This window comes from Ahaetulla prasina, chromosome 2 (genome assembly GCF_028640845.1).
Source record: "Ahaetulla prasina isolate Xishuangbanna chromosome 2, ASM2864084v1, whole genome shotgun sequence".
In the NCBI taxonomy this organism is placed as follows: domain Eukaryota; kingdom Metazoa; phylum Chordata; class Lepidosauria; order Squamata; family Colubridae; genus Ahaetulla; species Ahaetulla prasina.
In genome coordinates, this window is record NC_080540.1 from 129,501,398 (window position 1) to 129,515,133 (window position 13,736).

General features: G+C 38.8%; 1 protein-coding gene across 2 annotated transcripts in view; it reads left to right on the forward strand.

Annotated features, from left to right (window-relative positions):
* Positions 1 to 1,314: 1,314 nt before the first annotated feature.
* Positions 1,315 to 13,736, forward strand: part of UNC13D (unc-13 homolog D) — a 73,623-nt gene continuing 61,201 nt past the window's right edge. The window contains exons 1-3 of one of the 2 annotated variants that reach the window (XM_058166583.1): positions 1,315 to 1,396; positions 5,094 to 5,233; positions 9,406 to 9,466. The gene's annotated coding sequence lies outside the window, so the exon portion shown is untranslated. Of the gene's footprint in view, positions 1,397 to 5,034; positions 5,234 to 9,405; positions 9,467 to 13,736 lie in introns of those variants that run through there. The other variant, XM_058166584.1, reaches the window with a different exon arrangement.

Below are 13,736 nucleotides of genomic sequence, written 5' to 3' on the forward strand. Positions count from 1 at the left end.
ATGTTGCTGAATTACAGTCCTCAGTTTCCCATACTATTAGCCATGCTGGCTGGGAAGATTTGGAGAATCACAGGATCCCTACCCTTGTTTTCGATAGAAGTTCCATTATATTCACAGTGATTAACTTTTGAATAGGCATAAATAGCAATTATTCTACAATAGGCTTTGCTTATAAATAGTCACATGATCAACTTAGTCTCCACCTTCCCTGCTCCTTGTCACTTTCAGAGAAATTATGTTGGTTCTTTCTAAAACATCACTGTGGGAGGAAAGGTGTGTTAGTCTATGGTGGTAAAAAATGTGAAGGAGTCCTATAGCACCTTTTCCAATGATTCCATTTTATTAAAAGGCATAGGGTCTCATGAGATGCAGCGCCCTTCTTCGGGAACCATGGGACCAACTTGGCACCGCGCAGGTACTGCTTCCATCTGTCTGATTTGTATGGTGGCCTATCATAGAGTGATCTCTGCATTTGCTTCAGAGGAAGACAAGGGTTCCTGTTGGTAACGCTCACAGAGGTGGCTGCGCACTGTCCAAAAAGCACCTGGCTGAAACCACACATTGGCCAAATAACATTTCCATAGCATGGCTCTTCGATTTCATTTCCTGGTATGAGTCATGTGACATTTGCTCCAGTACACCGAAGGGTTGGTGGCCTATAAGCCTATGTAAGCACTAGTAAAGCCAGGTTGTTCCTCCTGACCCTGCTGACTTGCCAACACCAATAACACTTATTACTTGCTCTGCCATCGTGTAAGTGGGATAAACAATGGCATACACACCCAAAGGAGATGAGAAGCAACAGCAATACACCCATGAGATCATGTCAAGATTGCATAAGACTCTTAGCCATAGTAAACCGATCCATAATTAACTCAGTTTTGAGGGGGGTTGTCACATAATAATTCCATTGCATTCATAAAATCTAGGCTGAAATGTGTTTGCATGGTGCAACTACAGACACTGCATTTATAAACATTAAATGTGCTCTTATGAGACGCAAGCCAGGCAACTATGAATTATCCTAGTTAATTGTGTAAATTCAGCCATTTTTTCTGGCATCCCCTGTATTTTAAAAAGCTATGGCTTTGTTTGGCAGCAATGTTTTCATTGCTAGGACCTCTTGCTATACAGTACTTGTATGGCTAAAAGAAACACATGCAGGATTTAGAAACCAATTTTAAAGGATTCCACAAGTTTTATTTACATACACACACAGCATGCGCATGTCTCCTCCCTACCAATAATCTCAGAAGGATTTTTAGTGGTGTAGTGTTGCCTGTGTTCCTGCCTCATAGCATTTTGCCCAACCCTTTACAGTAAAACAAGTCAATAAAGATCTACAGCATTCAACCTCTCCTGCTTATGAGGGAAAGGCACTTGATGCAGAACCAAGGTGAGTTTTGTCTTTCCTTTTCTTTCTGTCACCATTACCAAGCTGTCCTGCCTGCTCCTATTAAGCGGAAGCTGAGACTTTAAACAGGGATATCGTCCCTAAAGGGTGGATGCAGTGAAAAGGCAGAGCTTGTGGGGACAGGCCACTTGGGTGAAACAGCTAGAAAAGGGCGGGATGCGTTTCAGTTTGACAAGCAAAGGGAAGATTACTTAACCCAGCTGGTCAGATTAAATCAGCATGTGCCATAGGTTTCCACAAAAATGTTAGTGCTTGAGGGGGAAAAAACCCAGCATGATGCCAATCTCTCTAGGCAAATGAGATTATATATGTTTTAGTCCTCTTCAGAGGTACCTCATAATGTACTTTTAGAAGCAGGTTGTTTCAGCGTCACAAATGGTAGAATGCTAACAGACACATTGCAAAACGTATTTCTTGTCAAATAACACATGGTATTAATACTTCCTTATGACAAACTGATTATGATGATTTAATGATTTTTTTTTTGAAAAATGTTCCTGGACATCCCTTTATTTCTTGTGGCTTGAATAAGGACAGAAACTTTTAACCCACATTGTGTGATAAAATCAGTGCACTACAGTATTGTGGCGTAGTTCACAGAATATGCTAAGCCATAAACAGGCAAACTACATTTGCCTTAGTTAGTTAGTTACATGTGCAGCCTATGTTTATTATTAGCTACTTAATGATTGTTTTGTGAATGTTTACAGTTAATTGGTCTCTTTCTTGCTATCTTTCATTTCTTTTTGATATCATTGCTATGTAAAATTTACCTCCACCAAGGCTATGCCTATATTACTATAAATTAATAAGTAATATTAGTATTATAAATACCATAAATATTAAATTAATATATTTAATTCTAACACAGGATAAACTTTATTTTGTATACTGGGATCCAGGAAAATTTACAGATTAATCCAAATGTTAGATTATGTGGAAATCTGGATATAACCTTCACAGACCTGGCTTATATAACACATTAAACCTTAATGTAGTTTGTTTTCTGTTTTAGACTTTGAAGTTAGTAAAATAATCAAATTATTGGCACTTAATCGTCATCTAAAAGTCCATATCTGACCAGTTACAATCAGTATTTTCCCTTTAAGTCATGTAACAGAGAGGGAAATTAATTGACAAAACTGAATATCCTTCCATGCTATATGATGTATCTTTAGGTTACGGTTATAATTTTGCATGGATATGATATATCCAGAGCTTATGATCATCTTGGATACCAGCTTAACTTTCTATTAAGAAGTTCTACATTTTTAGTTGGTTCGTGATTAGAGCACATTTCAGCAGAAGTGATTTTTATTGTAGTGTGAATAACTTCAAATTACAAGCCTCTTTCTGCCATACATGTATAACTGCTAATGGTACAGAACCCCTTTCTGGAAAAATACTAAAAATCAGAGAGCTGTCCTCTCCCCCCCCCGGCCCCCCCCCCGGCCTCCCCACACACACACACACAGCCTCATACAACTATTTTTCCTGTGAAAAATGGATCTCCAAGCACTTTCTACAATTACAAATTCTCAATTTCACTGAATTTTTTCATGTGATCTGAGATAACTGTGAAAATTTAAAACTTCTTTGGACTTGCTGTTTTTTGGATTTTGAGAATAGTACTTCTAACATAGAAATAGAAAAAAAACATGTATGTCTTTTTCTGCCTTTAGCAAATCTTTAATCTTTGTTCATAGCAGGGAGGTAAGTGGTATAACCTGTGAATATCTACTGATGAACAGCTATTAGAAGCACAAGATCAGATCCTTGTGGGTATATTAAAATAGATAAATTTACCTGAAATTGTTTACTCTCACTGGCAGTGGCTTTCCAGAGGGGTTTCCCCCCCCTAGAAATGGAAAATACCAGAAATTTGGATAGAGTCATCTAAATGCAGTATAATCAAAAGTTTCATAATTAAACATATGGATTTTCCCCTGTTGTTCTTTAAATAAGGACTTCTGTAATAGATTTTTGATAACCCTTTGTTTCAACATTTTCATCTGGAAAAATCCTGACCGAATTTTGTGTAAGAATTGAATTATTCATGTGACCTGACTTGAATGCTAATCTATTTCAGCAGAGCTACCATATTTGCACTTTACATTTTGGTATATCTTTGTTGCCATCTTTGCCACCAAGATATGTTAGCCCAAATTTTAGATTCACCAGTCGTCAAAGCTGTCAAACCAGACAGAATCAAGAAAAAGCCTGAAATTTTTGAGAAAAAGAAAGAGAATTGGAAATAGGCATGCTTGTTGGAATTATGGATTTGGAGCTGATCATATTGTTCTTTATTGTTGCACATCTTTAAAAAATCATGTCCATGTGCTGTAGGTCACCCAGAGTCACTGTGGGGGTGGCCATACAAATGTAATGAATGAATAGAATAGAATAGAATAGAATTTTTTTGGCCAAGTGTGATTGGACACACAAGGAATTTGTCTTGGTGCATATGCTCTCAAAAGAAAAGATGCCTTCATCAAAGTACATTTACAACACAAATGATGGTCATAGGGTATAATTTACCACAATGATACAACACTTAATGATAAGCATAGGGTACAAATAAGCAATCAGGAACAATCAATATCAATATAAATCATAAGGATTACCAGTAACAAAGTTACAGTCATATAATCATAAGTGGAAAAAGATTGGTGATGGGAGCCATGAGAAGATTAATAGTAGTGCAGATTTAGTAAATAGTTTGACACTGTTGAGGGAATAAATAAATACTGTACATTCTGGATCAATAGGCTAGTATACATTAGGTTTGATTAGCAAATCTCACCACAATTTTGGTTACTGGTTATCATTGGGTGTTTGGGATGCACGCTGTGGGTATTATATGACTGAATGGGGGTGCTTGATCATTTATCCCAGGGTTGCCAATCGGGACATAATCTGTAAGTGGAGAAATAGGCTGGGGCACCCCTTTGGTTCAGGGGTACAGTCAGTAGTGGGATTCAGCCAGTTCGCACCACTTTGAGAGAACCGGTTGTTAACGTTCTGAGCAGTTTAGCAAACTGGTTGTTGGAAGAAATCATTAGGGCAGAGAACCGGTTGTTAAATTACTTGAATCCCACCACTGGGTACAGTCCTGGAGAGCTGCCCGTTTGCTTTCATAAAACGGGGAAGCTTCCTCCTTGAAAAGCAGAAAAGAGCTGCATCGGCCTCTACCTGGGAAATATGTTTTTGGTGTAAACAGTACAGGCCCAATAAAATGAAGCATCCTTTGGCAACAGGACAAGCTGTTATTTGCTTGGGTTTGGTCACATGAATGTAGCTGTCATACCTCCAAATTCATAGTTTGAATTTGGAGGTATGACTTGTAACTTCCTTCTCCCAAAAATATTAAAGTTGGAAAGTGAGCCAGGCAGCTACCTTAAATTAACCTTTTAACCTATGTTATGTTATGTTAACCTTTTTTTCCCCTTCCCCCCCCTTTTTCCCCCCTTTTGCTAGGATCCAAATGACGGCCAATCGATTTGCATTAGTTCATTTCTTGGCTGCTAGCAGTAACAGAAATTGCACAGGATCCTAATCGGTGGGCTGCTGGCAAAATCCAAAGGCAAACTTCCTGACAAGAAAGATGACTAGCTGTCTGTTTTATAACAATCAACTGATAACAAAATAAGCAACTGATGTATGTTTCCGCCCTCCACAGGATGGGATTATATGATCCTTAGCGAGCTGCCTACCAGTCCTACCAGTCCTGCAGGGAAGAGGACAACGCTTAGCTGAATGCGTGGGAGAGGCTGTTGCTGTTTGCAGAAATGCTTGGATTCATCCCGGCAATCTCTTTAAGTAAGTATCAACTAACTGGATAATTGGAGAGGATTCTTTTTGTGGGTGCCTTTTACAATAACTCAACTTATTTGGAGAGCTGGATGAATGCCTGGAAAGAGGGGAGAAAAACCTTGTTCTCTGTGAGCGTAATAATGGTCGAGGTACTATTTTTTATGGCACAGAATTAAGATCAGGTCTAGGCGATGCATTAATTAGAATCACATATACCTTGCATGTATCACCTGAGGGAAAGAGAATCAGACCTAATATTTCCTCATATATATGTTTATATACTATATAATCTTTTTGTGTGATGCTTATATATATTGTTGTGACAAAATAAATAAATAAATAAATAAATAAATAAATAAATAAATAAAAATAAAAAAAATAAAAAAAAATCAGGCAGCTTATCATGGGCAAATCACTTTCACATAGTAGCAAATACAGCCATAACAAGTTAAACAAGTTAAACCATCTGGTCTGGGAAAATGTACATACCTAGAGTGTTTGCCTTGGGGGGGAGGGCGTCTCTCCAAAAGAACAACAACTACAGAACAGTCAGTTTCAGGAAGAGAAGATGGGCAGGGAAGGGACTGAACAGTGCAACCCTTTCCCCCCCGGGTTTGACAGTCCCCTGGCTTTCCAGAAGTCAGAGTACAAACCAATCTGCTGCAGTCGCGTGCAGTTTAGCAGTTGGGTGGCTTTTCTGGCCCCCATGGAGATGGAAGGTCTTGATCACAATGGTAGCTGAAAGCAAGTCTTTGGAAGATGTATGGTCTTCAAGAATTGGAGAAAGGCTCTCTGGATCCTTAAGGATCATGTGCAAGAGCAAGTTAAAGGGAGGCCAGATATTCAGTTACATATGGAAAGAGTCCTACTGTTGTTCTGCAGGATTGGTAGCAACTAAAATACAATTGCCATTAGTTCTGACACATTACATATTAACTGCAGTTTGGTTTTACAGGCTACTCAGCCAAGAAAAAGAGTAGTACTAAATGATATCTTATAGGCATGACTGGTGTGTGTGTGTGTGATCTTTTAAATTGATCTTGACTCCTGGTGACTACATGGAGAAGTCCCTGCAGCTTCCATTTACAGAAGTGGTTTGCTCTCGCTTCCTTCCTAGGGCTGAGAAAGAGTCTGAGTGGACCAAGGTTATCCTGCTAGCTTTGTGCCAAGGCAGGATTAGAACTCCCAGTCTTCCAGTTTCTACTCGGTGCCTTTAACTATTACATCAGTCTGCCTCTCTATAGATAGGTTAGACAATGACTAAAGAAATAACTACAAGCCTTCATATTATGGGGCTTTTGAGAGAAGATTCAGGGGACATTTGCCTGTCACTCTTCCTAGTTTCTCATCTGCAAGAGAGGTCTGTCCAGATGATGTTCTGGGAAACTATCGCTCTGATTCTGTTCTGTTCTGTGTAAATGGGCAGGATTCTGTTAATAATACTGCATTGTGAAAGCATAGAGATTCTAAGTAGGCGAGGAATTAACTAGCTCAGCCTTCTGTCTCAATCATACTTCCTTGTATTCTTTTCTCTTTTCCTCTTTTTTTGAGCAATATTTAAACTGTTTTAAGTCTGCCTAGAAATCATACATTGTGATTTTTTAGCAGTAGAAGTTTGAAACCTGCCAATGGATTGTTTACATATTTCCAAGATACTTCTATCAATCCCATTTTTGTACTCCTATTTTTTTTATTTTATTTTGTCACAACAGTATACACAAGCATCAACATAAAATAACTACATATCATATAAGCATATATATGAGCAAAAGTATACAATAACTATATTAATGTATCTTTTATTTATCTTTGGCAATAGCACTTTGACTTATATACTGCTTCACAGTGCTTTACAGCCCTCTCAAAGCAGTCAGCATTTTGACCCCAACAATCTGGGTCCTCATTTTACCAACCTCAGAAGGATGGAAGACTGAGTCAACCTTGAGCCTGGTGAGATTCAAACTGCCAAATTGCAGGCAGCCGGCGGCCAGCAGAAGTAGCCTGCAGTACTGCATTCTAACCGCTGCTTCACCATGGCTCTTGTCCACGGCAAGCCTTATTCTGAGTGAATTGGACTGGGTGCAATTTGACATTCATATCTTTAATGGGCAAATAATAGATGGACAGAATTGTTTTCCTGAGGCTCAAAAAAGAAGATAGAATATATTTCTTTGCTAGACTTTTTTTTTTACCCAATGTTCCTTGCAAGCTGGGCAATGCAGTTTTACTTCAGCTAAAACTTAGCATAGAAATAGTGCCTCCAGTTTTCTCAGACCAATCCTCCAAATTGATTCTCTTTTCACCAAATTAAGACTTCAGGTAGGGCCAATCCTTCCCCCAATCTTTGAAAGACACCAGTTGGCTCCTGGATCTTCATAAGAGAAGAAATTGAAATTGGCTTTTCTTAAAGAAGAAAGCAATTCCAATAAATATATTTTAATTTAAAAACTAATATACATCAGATCCATGAGCCTGAAACAGGGCCCAAACTGAGTTATAAGTGACAAATACTGTACTGAGAAAAATTCAAGCTTACTTATCTTCATCTTCATTGACACTTTAGCATTTTCCTGCATGTTAACATTGTAGTATTTTACAGTATTTTATCGTAGCATTGTTTTTTGTGCTGTTAAATCATGTTACCATAACTTATTAGAATAGTCCCCGAGTATATAATTAGCAGCTGTTAGCTTGGTTTAATGCTATTATTCAGTGATCTGCAAACTGAACTTTCCATACGCACACACACACAAACAAATGTGCTATGTAAATAAGCTTGGGAGACAGAACAGCAGCAACCTGAGCAATGGTCTGACAACCTATCTCATCCCACAGAAGGAATGGGGATGGAGAAAGCATCTTAAGGGACCTTCCTTAATTCTCTGAAAAATAAAGGCAAGAGAGGGGAGAAGTACTTTCAAATTTGCATGATTCTGTTCCTGTGGCTTTAAAATAAAGGTAGTGTTAGGATACTTTCAGTTTCCTGTCTAGATTACATTGAAGGGGTGACATCCAGACACAGCAAATCACAACAATTGGTTAGCTATTATAAATATGTTTATTGGATAACTATGTTAAACATTGTTCTATTCATTTTTTTGCACCTTCTTCTCTAAGTCATAATTCCTTCAAATGGAAAGAATGTTAATAGCATAGCATAGCGTAGCGTAGCGTAGCATAGCATAGCATAGCATAGCATAGCATAGCATAGCATAGCATAGCATTTTTTATTGGCCAAGTGGGATTGAACACACAAAGAATTTGTCTTGGTGCATATGCTCTCAGTGTACATAAAAGAAAAGATACGTTCATCAAGAATCATAAGGTACAACACTTAATGATAGTCATAAGATACAAATAAGCAATCAGGAAACAATCAATATCAATATAAATCATAAGGATACAAGCAACAAAGTTACAGTCATACAATCATAAGTGGAAGGAAAATGGGTGATGGGAACGATGAAAGATTAATAGTAGTGCAGACTTAGTAAATAGTTTGACAGTGTTGAGGGAATTATTTGTTTAGCAGAGTGATGGCCTTCCGGAAAAAACTGTTCTTGTGTCTAGTTGTTCTGGTGTGCTGTGCTCTATAGCGTCGTTTTGAGGGTAGGAGTTGAAATAGTTTATGTCCAGGATGTGAGGGGTCTGTAAATATTTTCACAGCCCTCTTTTTGACTCATGCAATATACACGAGTATACAGATCCTCAATGGAAGGAAATTTCCAGCTCTTAAAAGTAGTGGGTTCATCTGGGCCTTTATAATTGCAGAGAACATCCACCATAAAGGTGACTAATAATATATAAATCAATCCAATTCATTTCAAAATTAGACATATCCTGAAGTTATACTGTTTGCCTTTATGGCAATGAATAATGTGGCTTTCAGGAGATTGGGTATTGCTCCCTTTGAAGAGGTAGTGAAGCAGTGCTAAATCTTTTGGTTTCTTATAAATGGCTTTTCTTCAACATCTGCTGTTTATTGTGAAATGAGGTGATTTTGGTTTTTACGCAGCAAAGTTTTTCCTTGAGTATCATTGACATTTGCGTAATTATCACATTGAACTTAACCACCCCCACACCAGACCTATAGCCTTGAGCTAAAAAGAAGCGAATCATTTTGAAAAGTTTCCCATCGATGACTGAGAATATACAAAGCTAAATTCTTCTATTTCTAGGTAACTATTTTTAGAAGAATCTAAGGAAATTCAGATCTGCAGAACGATCAGCACAAGAGAGGTAAGCCAAGCTTTTTTGTAAACCCCACAAGTTTTTTTTTAAAAATTCAAGCTATTGTGATAGAAGATTCCTCTTAAAAGTTGTATATAAGAGGTTTCAAAATCTATGCAGGACGTTATAACAGTAATTATACCAACAAGGAAGTATTATTTAATGGACTGGTAGAATTTTAGAAAAAGTTTAAGCTCACGGCTCTGCCAAGTAGATCTGAGGCAGCAGATTGGTGAATTTAGGAAGGGTACCACAGTACCCATATTCAATTGTCTTTAATGGAATTTAAACCCATTTACATATTTTTGCTAATCCTGCAAGTGAGCAGGAATCTACCCTGAGCAAGGATTAATAAAGTATTGTAGGTCTTATATAGTGACTGCAGTATAACAGATTTATATGCAGGAAATGCCTGATGGAGATGAGCCAAACCAAACAGCAGGCTAGCTGCAGATAGTCCTAGATTTGTGACAATTAAGCGTCTGTTGCTAAACCAAACACTTGTTAAGTGGGTTTTGCCCCATTTTAGGACCTTTCTTGCCACAGTTGTTAAGTGAATCACTGCAGTTGTTAAATTAGTAACATGGTTGTTAAATGAATCTGGCTTCCCTGTTGACTTTGCTTGTGAGAAAGTTGATCACATGACTCCAGGACGCTGCAACTATCATAAATATGAGTCAGTGGTCAAGTGCCTGAAATCTGGTCACTTAATCAGGGGGATTCTGCAATGGCCGTATGAAAAATGGTCATAAGTAATTTTTTTCAGTGCTCTTGTAACGGTCTCTAAACGAAATGTTGTAAGTCGAGGACTACCTGGACATCCTATTAAGGAGGAGAGTCTGAGAGCAAGTGTCCTGTAATCATGTGTGCCTGGGAGAAAAAAAAAGTAGGAATTGATTTGATATTAGAAATCGTTTAGACAAAAAGCAGGCAGAGTGACAAAATGGGAGACACAGAGGAAATCTTTTGCTCTCCACATGACACTGTGACTGTCCCCTTGTGGTCAGTAAGTCATGTATTTCTAAAGCGTCTTCGGATTTCTCCCTCCAATCAGTTCAGTGCAATATAGTGGAGGTGTATGACAGCTGGCTCAACATATCTACAAGGAAGACAGGTTTAGGCCTAATTTTCATCCCTAGGCAGAGAAATCGGAATGAGGGAGCACTCTTTGGCAGCTGAATGCCTCTTATTCCCTTCTGTTGCGTTCTTTTTTATTTATTTATTTATTTTTGTCACACAGTATATATAAGCATAAGCATGTAATAACTATACAATATATAAGCATATATATGAGTATGTAATAACTATATTAATTGGCTATAACGAAAGGAAACAATAGGACAGGAACGGTAGGCACGCTTGTGCTCTTATGCACGCCCCTTACAGACCTCTTAGAAATGGGGTGAGGTCAATAGTAGACAGTTTTTGGTTGAAGCTTTGGGGATTTTGGGAAGAGACCACAGAGTCAGGTAGTGTATTCCAAGCATTAACAACTCTGTTACTGAAGTCATATTTTCTGCAATCAAGATTGGAGTGGTTAACATTAAGCTTAAATCTATTGTGTGCTCATGTATCGTTGCAATTGAAGCTGAAGTAGTCTTCGACAGGAAGGACATTGTAATAGATGATTTTATGAGTTAAACTCAGGTCATGTCAAAGGCGGCGGAGTTCTAAATTTTCTAAGCCCAGGATTTCAAGTCTGGTGGTATAAGGTATTTTGTTATATTCAGAGAAGTGGAGAAATCTTCTTGTAAAATATTTCTGGACACGTTCAATTGTATTGATGTCAGAAATGTGGTATGGGTTCCAGACAGTCGAGCTGTATTCAAGAATTGTTCTAGCAAATGTTTTATATGCTCTGGTTAGTAGTGTAGTGTTTTTGGAGAAGAAGCTATGCAAGATTAGGTTTACAACTCTTAAAGCCTTTTTTGTGATGTAGTTGTGGTGGGCTTTGGCACTTATATCATTTAATATGAAAACTCCAAGGTCTTTTACAGGGTGGGGGTCATCTGTAAGATAATGTCCATCAAGCTTGTACTTAGTGTTTAGGTTCTTTTTTCCAATATGTAAGACTGAGCATTTGCTGGTTGAGATTTTGAGTTGCCAAGTTTTAGACCATTCAGATAAAAAGTCTAGGTCTTTTTGAAGGGTAGTTGTATTGTTGGTGGTATTAAATCGTTTGACATCATCAGAAAAAAGAACACAATTACTTGTAATATGGTCACAGAGATCATTAATGTATAATATGAAGAGTGTTGGTCCAAGAACGCTGCCTTGGGGAATGCCACTTTTGACAGGAACTGTTGTGGCTCCAGCCACCCTCCCCGCCAGGGCCTGGCCCCTGCCAGAAAGTGACTCAGAGAGTGAGGGGGAAGGGCCATCAAGGCTCCCTTCTGCAGGGCCGGCCTCTCTGGCTCAGCTCCAGGAGCCAGAGGCAGGCCAGGTGGAGGAGGTGATGAGGCCTCTATCTCCTGTATCTCCCCCCGCCCAGGAAACGCTTCCAGACCCAGGTGTGGACAATCAGCCCTGGTTAGATCCCAGGTTTCGTAGACAAGAGAGGCGGGAACAACAGAAGTAGGTGTGGGGCAGGCCTAGAAAGTGCTGAGTCACGGAGCCACCCCCCACAGGGTATAAAAGCAGGAGGGGCTGCTATACGACTTCGTGACGAACAAATCAACTGACTGGAGAAAACTTGAGCTGAACTATCTGACTCAGCATTTGGGCTGAATTGCTGTTTGCTCCTGACTTCCTGGTTGCTCCGGTAACGAGCTCTGTGACACCGGCATCAAGGAGATACAGAAATCCTTGGCAGATGAACACTGGTTTGCTGCCAGAGCCGATAGTTGCCGTGGACTAAATTGCTGGCTAACTGAGTCAGTTTGCGTGCCTGCCGGACTGAGGTGAGGGACAGAACAGGAACAGGATTTGATAGAGCATTGCCAATTTTGACCACTTGTTGTCTGTTTTACAGGAAAGCTGTTATCCAATTGTGGAGGGGTCCTGAGATGCCATAGGATTTTAGTTTTAGGAGAAGTTTATCATGTACTACTGAGTCAAAAGCTTTACAGAAGTCTATGTAGATTGCATCTATTGCTTTGCCCTGATCAAGATTTGTAGTCCATATGTTTTTACAGTGAAGAAGTTGTAAGTTACATGATAATTTTTTTCTGAAACCAAATTGTTTATTAGAGAGTAGGTTGTTTGTTTCTAGGTGGAGGGTAATGGATTGGTTGATGATAGATTCCATTACTTTGTAGGTGACGCAGCATAGAGAGATTGGTCTGTAATTTTCAACTAGGCTGGGGTCTCCTTTTTTGAAGACAGGGATGACCGTGGCTAGTGACCAAAGTTTGGGAAGAGAGTTGGTCGTGAAAGCTTTTTCAAAGATTATGCTTAGAGGTTCTGCTATATTAGTGGAAAGCTTTTTTAAGAAGTATGCACATGGACCATCAGGTCCAATAGATAGAGATGGTTTCAGTTTGCAAAGGGCCTTTTCAACATTATCTTCTGTGAAATCTGTATGTGTTAGGTCGTTATACTCATTGTTGGTATGATTGGGGAATGTCGGGTATGAGCCATTACAGTTAACAAAGACTGAGCCAAAGAATGTGTTAAAGAGGTTTGCTTTAACTGTTTCATCATTCTTTGCCATTAGATTCTTTTAGTGGTGGGATGGATCTCGAGCCTTTAAGTTTGCTGTTCACAAAATTATAAAAAGCACGATTGGAATTTGTGCGCAGAAGGTCTTCTTCTTGCTTGGTGTGGTAATTGGTGCATTCAGTTTTTATTTGGTTGCGTATATTTCGGTAGCGGTTTTTGAAATTTGCTACATAGCCCTTTTTGTTTCTTCTCCAGAGGGATTTTTTTTTGGATTGAAGCTTTTTTATTGATATATGTAATTTGTTTTTTTTTATTTTGTTGGTGGTTTGTGGTATGTAATGACTCTATTGACTTTAAGTAGGAAAATTCTATAGTGGTTTTCAGCAGTGATACAAGTTGAGAACAGATTTTGCCAGTCAAGAGATGAGAGGTCGTTGTTTATAAGGTCATAGTTGGCTTTTTTGAAATTGTTCTCTGGTCAGTGGGGCTCTAGAGTGAGAAAACAGAAGCTACAAGAGCCAAGGGGCTGCAGCGAAGCCTGAACTGGTAGTAGAAAAATTACTGACTTGTAACATGGTCTGGGCCTAGACAAACTGGCACCAGATGTTAATGTTTAATATTAACATATGGTCCAACAGACACTATTTTGCAAAGGCTATGTAGACATGCACACTACAAC